Source organism: Nicotiana tomentosiformis, chromosome 1 (assembly GCF_000390325.3).
Source record: "Nicotiana tomentosiformis chromosome 1, ASM39032v3, whole genome shotgun sequence".
Lineage (NCBI taxonomy): Eukaryota > Viridiplantae > Streptophyta > Magnoliopsida > Solanales > Solanaceae > Nicotiana > Nicotiana tomentosiformis.
In genome coordinates, this window is record NC_090812.1 from 79,965,814 (window position 1) to 79,974,774 (window position 8,961).

Here is an 8,961-nt window from a genome sequence, read left to right on the forward strand (position 1 = left end):
CGATCATGGTGGGGAGGTAACTATGGTTCCTTATGTTGTATTTCATGGCCCAAAAATTTTTAGGCGATCGGGGTCAAGGGGGCCCGGGCCCACTAGGAAGGCGGGGGCTATAGCACACAAAAATATGGGAATCGGGCAGAATTCTAGTTTTTTGGCTGTAAAACGCAAACAAATGAGGAACGGTCATGGCGGGGCAGTGACTATGGTTCATTGGGTCTTATTTGATGGCCCGGAAAAGTTTTAGGCGATCGGGGGTCCGGGGGGCCCTAGCCCACTCGGAAGGCATGGGCTATAGCACACAAAAATATGGGAATGTGGAGGAATTCTAGTGTTTTGGCTGAAAACCTAAAACTATGAGGAACGGTCATGGTGGGGAGGTGACTATGGTTCCTTAGGTCGTATTTGATGGCCCGGAAAATTTTTTGTCGATTCGGGTCTGTGGTCCCCTGCCACTAGGAAGGCGGGGGCTATAGCACAGAAAAATGTGGGAATCGGGCGAAATTCTTGTTGTTTGGCCGTAAAATGCAAAAAAATGAGGAACGATCATCGCGAGGCGATAACAATTGTTCCTTAGGTCGTATTTAATTGCTTGAAAAAATTTTAGGCGATCAGGGTCCGGGGGGCCAGGCCCACTCGGAAGGCATGTGGTATTGCACACGAAAATATGGGAATCGGGCGAAATTCTAGTTTTTTTGCTATAAAACGCAAATAAATGAGGAACGGTCATGGCAGACGGTGACTATGGTACCTTAGGTCGTATTTGATGGCCCGAAAATATTTTAGGCTATCGGGGTCCGGGGGGCCCGGGCCCACTCTGAAGGCGTGGGCAATAGCACATGAAAATATGGCAATCGAGCGGAATTCTATTTATTTTGCCGTAAAACACAAAAATATGAGGCACGGTCATGGCGGGGTGGTGACTATTGTACCTTAGGTCGTATTTGATGGCCCGGAATAATTTTAGGCGATCTGGGTCTGGGGTGCCTGGGCCCACTCGGAAGGCATGGGATAATGCACACGAAAATATAGGAATCGGGCGGAATTCTCATTTTTTGGCCATAAAACGCAAAAAATGTGGAAAGGTCATGGCAGGGCGGTGACTATGGTTCCTTAGGTCGTATTTATGGCCCAGAAAAACTTTAGGCGATCTGGGTCCGGGGGCCTTGCACACTGGGAAGGCATGGGCTATAACCCACGAAAATATGGGAATCGGGCGGAATTTTAGTTTTATAGCTGTAAAACTCAAATAAGTGAGGAACGGTCATGGTTGGGCGGTGACTATGGTACCTTAGGTCGTATTTGATGGCCCGGAAAAATTTTAGGCGATCAGGGTCTGGGGCCCCGGGCCCACTCGAAAAACGTGGGCTATAGCACACGAAAATATTGGAATCGGGCAAAATTTTATTTCTTTTGCCGTAAAACGCAAAAGAATGAGGAACGGTCATGGCGGGGCGCTTACTATGGTTCCTTAGACCGTATTTGATAGCCCGCAAACATTTTAGCCGATCGGGGTCTGGGGGCCCGGCCCACTCGGAAGGCGTGGGGTATAGCACACGAAAATATGAGAATCAGGCGGAATTATAGTTTTTTTGCCGTAAAACGCAAATAGATGAGGAACGGTCATGGCGGGGTGGTGACTATGGTACTTAGGTCATATTTGATGGCCCGAAAAAATTTTAGGATATCGGGGTCCGAGGGGCCCGGGCCCACTCAGAAGGCGTGGGCTATTGCACACGAAAATATGGCAATCGGGCGGAAATCTATTTCTTTTGCCGTAAAACGCAAAAAAATGAAGCACGGTTATGGCGTGGTGGTGACTATGGTACCTTAGGTCGTATTTGATGGCCTGGAATATTTTTAGGCGATCGGGGTCCGGGGAACCCGGGCCCACTCGGAAGGCGTGGGATATAGCACACGAAAATATGGGAATCAGGCGGAATTCTAGTTTTTAACCATAAAACGCAAAAGACGAGGAAAGGTCATAGCGGGGCGGTAACTATGGTTCCGTAGGTCGTATTTGATGGCCCCAAAAATTTTTAGGCGATCTAGGTCCGGGGGCCCTGCACACTGGGAAGGCGTGGGCTATAGCACATGAAAATAAGGTTATTAGGCGGAATTCTAGGTTTTTGGCCGTATAACGCAAAAAAAGAAGAAAAGGTCATGGCAGGGCGGTGACTATTGTTCCTTAAGTCGTATTTGATGGCCCGAGAAAATTTTAGGCGATCGGGGTTTGGGGGTCCTAGGACCACTTGGAAGGCGTGGGCTATATCACACGAAAATATGGGAATCGGGCGGAATTCTAGTTTTTTGGCTTTACAACGCAAAAAATGAGGAAATGTCATTGCGGGGCGGTGACTATGGTTCCTTAGGTCGTATTTGATGGCCCAGAAAATTTTTAGGCGATCTGGGTCCGGGGGCCCTGCACACTAGGAATTCATGGGCTATAGCGCACGAAAATATGTGAATCGGGCGGAATTCTAGTTTTTTTTGGCGTAAAACACAAATAAATGAGGAACGGTCATGGCGAGGAGGTGACTACGGTTCCTTAGGTCGTATTTGATTGCAAAAATTTTTTTTAGGTGAACGAGGTCTGGGGGCCCGGGCCCACTCGGACGGCATGGGCTATAGCACAAGAAAATAAGGGAATTGGGCGGAATTTAGTTTTTTGGCCATAAAATGCAAAAATATGAAGAACGGTCATGGCAGGGCAATAATAATGGTTCCTCAGGTCGTATTTAATGGCCCAGATTATTTTTAGGCGATCGGGGTTTGTGGTGCACGGGCCCATTCGGAAGGCGTGGGCTATAGCACACGAAAATATGGAAATCGGGAGGAATTCTAGTTTTTTGCCGTAAAACGAAAAAATATTAGGCACGGTCATGGTGGGGCGGTGACTATGGTATCTTAGGTCATATTTCATGGCTCGGAAAAATTTTATGCAATCGGGGTCCGGGGGCCCGGGCCCACTCGGAAGGCGTGGGCTATAGCATACGAAAATATGGGAATCGTGCGAAATTCTTGTTTTTTGGCCATAAAATGCAAAAAACGAGGAAAGGTCATAGCGGGGCGGTGACTATGATTCCATAGGTCGTATTTGACGGCCCAAAATTTTTTTAGGCGATCTGGGTCCGGGGACCCTTTACACTGGGAAGGCGTGGGCTATAACACACGAAAATATGGGAATCAAGCGGAATTCTAGTTTTTTTGCCGTAAGACACAAAACAATTAGGCACGATCATGGCGGGGCGGTGACTATGGTACCTTAGGTCATATTTCATGGCCCGGAAAAAATTTAGGCTATCAAGGTCCGGGGGCCCGGGCTCACTCGGAAGGCGTGGGATATAGCACACGAAAATATGGGAATCAGGCGGAATTCTAGTTTTTTGCCCATAAAACGCAAAAAATGAGGAAAGGTCATAGCGGGGCGGTGACTATGGTTCCTTAGGTTGTATTTGATGGCCCAAAAAAATTTTAGGCGATCTGGGGCCCGGGCCCACTCAGAAGGCGTGGGATATAGCACACGAGAATATGGGAATCGAGCGGAATTCTATTTCTTTTGCCGTAAAACACAAAAAAATGAGGCACGGTCATTGCGGGGTGGTGACTATGGTACCTTAGGTTGTATTTGATGGCCCGGAATAATTTTAGGCGATCGGGGTCCGGGGGGCCCGGGACCACTCGAAAGGCATGGGATATAACACACGAAAATATGGAAATCGGGCGGAATTCTAGTTTTTTGGCCATAAAACGCAAAAAATGAGGAAAGGTCATTGCGGGGCGGTGACTATGGCTCCTTAGGTCGTATTTGATTGCCCGAAAAATTTTATGCGATCCGGTTCCGGGGACCCCGGGCACACTCGGAAGGCGTGGGCTATAGCATGCGAAAATATGAGAATGAGGCGGAATCCTAATTGTTTTTACCGTAAAACGCAAATAAATGAGGAACGGTCATGGCGGGGCGGTGACTATAGTATTTTAGGTCGTATTTGATGGCCCGAAAAATTTTTAGGCGATCAGGGTCCGGGGGGCCCGGGCCCACTGGGAAGGCGTGGGCTATAGCACACGAAAATATGGGAATCGGGCGGAGTTCTAGTTTTTTAACCGTAAAATGCAAATAAATGAAGAACAGTCATGGCGGGGCGGTGACTATGGTACCTTAGGTCGTATTTGATGGCCCGAAAAAGTTTTAGGCGATCGGAGTCCTGGGGCCTGGGCCCACTGGGAAGGCGTGGGCAATAACACACGAAAATAAGCTAATAGGGCGGAATTCGAGTTTTTTAGCTGTAAAATGCAAAAAAAAAACGAGGAACGATCATGGTGGGGAGGTAACTATGGTTCCTTATGTTGTATTTCATGGCCCGAAAATTTTTAGGCGATCGGGGTCAAGTGGGCCCGGGCCCACTAGGAAGGCGGGGGCTATAGCACACAAAAATATGGGAATCGGGCAGAATTCTAGTTTTTTGGCTGTAAAACGCAAACAAATGAGGAACGGTCATGGCGGGGCAGTGACTATGGTTCATTGGGTCTTATTTGATGGCCCGGAAAAGTTTTAGGCGATCGGGGGTCCGGGGGGCCCTAGCCCACTCGGAAGGCATGGGCTATAGCACACAAAAATATGGGAATGTGGAGGAATTCTAGTGTTTTGGCTGAAAACCTAAAACTATGAGGAACGGTCATGGTGGGGAGGTGACTATGGTTCCTTAGGTCGTATTTGATGGCCCGGAAAATTTTTTTGTCGATTCGGGTCTGTGGTCCCCTGCCACTAGGAAGGCGGGGGCTATAGCACAGAAAAATGTGGGAATCGGGCGAAATTCTTGTTGTTTGGCCGTAAAATGCAAAAAAATGAGGAACGATCATCGCGAGGCGATAACAATTGTTCCTTAGGTCGTATTTAATTGCTTGAAAAAATTTTAGGCGATCAGGGTCCGGGGGGCCAGGCCCACTCGGAAGGCATGTGGTATTGCACACGAAAATATGGGAATCGGGCGAAATTCTAGTTTTTTTGCTATAAAACGCAAATAAATGAGGAACGGTCATGGCGGACGGTGACTATGGTACCTTAGGTCGTATTTGATGGCCCGAAAAAATTTTAGGCTATCGGGGTCCGGGGGGCCCGGGCCCACTCTGAAGGCGTGGGCAATAGCACATGAAAATATGGCAATCGAGCGGAATTCTATTTATTTTGCCGTAAAACACAAAAATATGAGTCACGGTCATGGCGGGGTGGTGACTATTGTACCTTAGGTCGTATTTGATGGCCCGGAATAATTTTAGGCGATCTGGGTCTGGGGTGCCTGGGCCCACTCGGAAGGCATGGGATAATGCACACGAAAATATAGGAATCGGGCGGAATTCTCATTTTTTGGCCATAAAACGCAAAAAATGTGGAAAGGTCATGGCAGGGCGGTGACTATGGTTCCTTAGGTCGTATTTATGGCCCAGAAAAACTTTAGGCGATCTGGGTCTGGGGGCCTTGCACACTGGGAAGGCATGGGCTATAACACACGAAAATATGGGAATCGGGTGGAATTTTAGTTTTATAGCTGTAAAACTCAAATAAGTGAGGAACGGTCATTGTTGGGCGGTGACTATGGTACCTTAGGTCGTATTTGATGGCCCGGAAAAATTTTAGGCGATCAGGGTCTGGGGCCCCGGGCCCACTCGAAAAACGTGGGCTATAGCACACGAAAATATTGGAATCGGGCAAAATTTTATTTCTTTTGCCGTAAAACGCAAAAGAATGAGGAACGGTCATGGCGGGGCGCTTACTATGGTTCCTTAGACCGTATTTGATAGCCCGCAAACATTTTAGCCGATCGGGGTCTGGGGGCCCGGCCCACTCGGAAGGCGTGGGGTATAGCACACGAAAATATGAGAATCAGGCGGAATTATAGTTTTTTTTGCCTAAAACGCAAATAGATGAGGAACGGTCATGGCGGGGAGGTGACTATGGTACTTAGGTCATATTTGATGGCCCGAAAAAATTTTAGGATATCGGGGTCCGAGGGGCCCGGGCCCACTCAGAAGGCGTGGGCTATTGCACACGAAAATATGGCAATCGGGCGGAAATCTATTTCTTTTGCCGTAAAACGCAAAAAAATGAAGCACGGTTATGGCGTGGTGGTGACTATGGTACCTTAGGTCGTATTTGATGGCCTGGAATATTTTTAGGCGATCGGGGTCCGGGGAACCCGGGCCCACTCGGAAGGCGTGGGATATAGCACACGAAAATATGGGAATCAGGCGGAATTCTAGTTTTTAACCATAAAACGCAAAAGACGAGGAAAGGTCATAGCGGGGCGGTAACTATGGTTCCGTAGGTCGTATTTGATGGCCCCAAAAATTTTTAGGCGATCTAGGTCCGGGGGCCCTGCACACTGGGAAGGCGTGGGCTATAGCACATGAAAATAAGGTTATTAGGCGGAATTCTAGGTTTTTGGCCGTATAACGCAAAAAAAGAAGAAAAGGTCATGGCAGGGCGGTGACTATTGTTCCTTAAGTCGTATTTGATGGCCCGAGAAAATTTTAGGCGATCGGGGTTTGGGGGTCCTAGGACCACTTGGAAGGCGTGGGCTATATCACACGAAAATATGGGAATCGGGCGGAATTCTAGTTTTTTGGCTTTACAACGCAAAAAATGAGGAAATGTCATTGCGGGGCGGTGACTATGGTTCCTTAGGTCGTATTTGATGGCCCAGAAAATTTTTAGGCGATCTGGGTCCGGGGGCCCTGCACACTAGGAATTCATGGGCTATAGCGCACGAAAATATGTGAATCGGGCGGAATTCTAGTTTTTTTTGGCGTAAAACACAAATAAATGAGGAACGGTCATGGCGAGGAGGTGACTATGGTTCCTTAGGTCGTATTTGATTGCACAAATTTTTTTTAGGTGAACGAGGTCTGGGGGCCCGGGCCCACTCGGAAGGCATGGGCTATAGCACAAGAAAATAAGGGAATTGGGCGGAATTTAGTTTTTTGGCCATAAAATGCAAAAATATGAAGAACGGTCATGGCAGGGCAATAATAATGGTTCCTCAGGTTGTATTTAATGGCCCAGATTATTTTTAGGCGATCGGGGTTTGTGGTGCACGGGCCCACTCGGAAGGCGTGGGCTATAGCACACGAAAATATGGAAATCGGGAGGAATTCTAGTTTTTTGCCGTAAAACGAAAAAATATTAGGCACGGTCATGGTGGGGCGGTGACTATGGTATCTTAGGTCATATTTCATGGCTCGGAAAAATTTTATGCAATCGGGGTCCGGGGGCCCGGGCCCACTTGGAAGGCGTGGGCTATAGCATACGAAAATATGGGAATCGTGCGAAATTCTTGTTTTTTGGCCATAAAATGCAAAAAACGAGGAAAGGTCATAGCGGGGCGGTGATTATGATTCCATAGGTCGTATTTGACGGCCCAAAATTTTTTTAGGCGATCTGGGTCCGGGGACCCTTTACACTGGGAAGGCGTGGGCTATAACACACGAAAATATGGGAATCGAGCGGAATTCTAGTTTTTTTGCCGTAAGACACAAAACAATTAGGCACGATCATGGCGGGGCGGTGACTATGGTACCTTAGGTCATATTTCATGGCCCGGAAAAAATTTAGGCTATCAAGGTCCGGGGGCCCGGGCTCACTCGGAAGGCGTGGGATATAGCACACGAAAATATGGGAATCAGGCGGAATTCTAGTTTTTTGCCCATAAAACGCAAAAAATGAGGAAAGGTCATAGCGGGGCGGTGACTATGGTTCCTTAGGTTGTATTTGATGGCCCAAAAAAATTTTAGGCGATCTGGGGCCCGGGCCCACTCAGAAGGCGTGGGATATAGCACACGAGAATATGGGAATCGAGCGGAATTCTATTTCTTTTGCCGTAAAACACAAAAAAATGAGGCACGGTCATTGCGGGGTTGTGACTATGGTACCTTAGGTTGTATTTGATGGCCCGGAATAATTTTAGGCGATCGGGGTCCGGGGGGCCCGGGACCACTCGAAAGGCATGGGATATAACACACGAAAATATGGAAATCGGGCGGAATTCTAGTTTTTTGGCCATAAAACGCAAAAAATGAGGAAAGGTCATTGCGGGGCGGTGACTATGGTTCCTTAGGTCGTATTTGATTGCCCGAAAAATTTTATGCGATCCGGTTCCGGGGACCCCGGGCACACTCGGAAGGCGTGGGCTATAGCATGCGAAAATATGAGAATGAGGCGGAATCCTAATTGTTTTTACCGTAAAACGCAAATAAATGAGGAACGGTCATGGCGGGGCGGTGACTATAGTATTTTAGGTCGTATTTGATGGCCCGAAAAATTTTTAGGCGATCAGGGTCCGGGGGGCCCGGGCCCACTGGGAAGGCGTGGGCTATAGCACACGAAAATATGGGAATCGGGCGGAGTTCTAGTTTTTTAACCGTAAAATGCAAATAAATGAAGAACAGTCATGGCGGGGTGGTGACTATGGTACCTTAGGTCGTATTTGATGGCCCGAAAAAGTTTTAGGCGATCGGAGTCCTGGGGCCTGGGCCCACTGGGAAGGCGTGGGCAATAACACACGAAAATAAGCTAATAGGGCGGAATTCGAGTTTTTTAGCTGTAAAATGCAAAAAAAAAACGAGGAACGATCATGGTGGGGAGGTAACTATGGTTCCTTATGTTGTATTTCATGGCCCGAAAATTTTTAGGCGATCGGGGTCAAGGGGGCCCGGGCCCACTAGGAAGGCGGGGGCTATAGCACACAAAAATATGGGAATCGGGCAGAATTCTAGTTTTTTGGCTGTAAAACGCAAACAAATGAGGAACGGTCATGGCGGGGCAGTGACTATGGTTCATTGGGTCTTATTTGATGGCCCGGAAAAGTTTTAGGCGATCGGGGGTCCGAGGGGCCCTAGCCCACTCGGAAGGCATGGGCTATAGCACACAAAAATATGGAAATGTGGAGGAATTCTAGTGTTTTGGCTGAA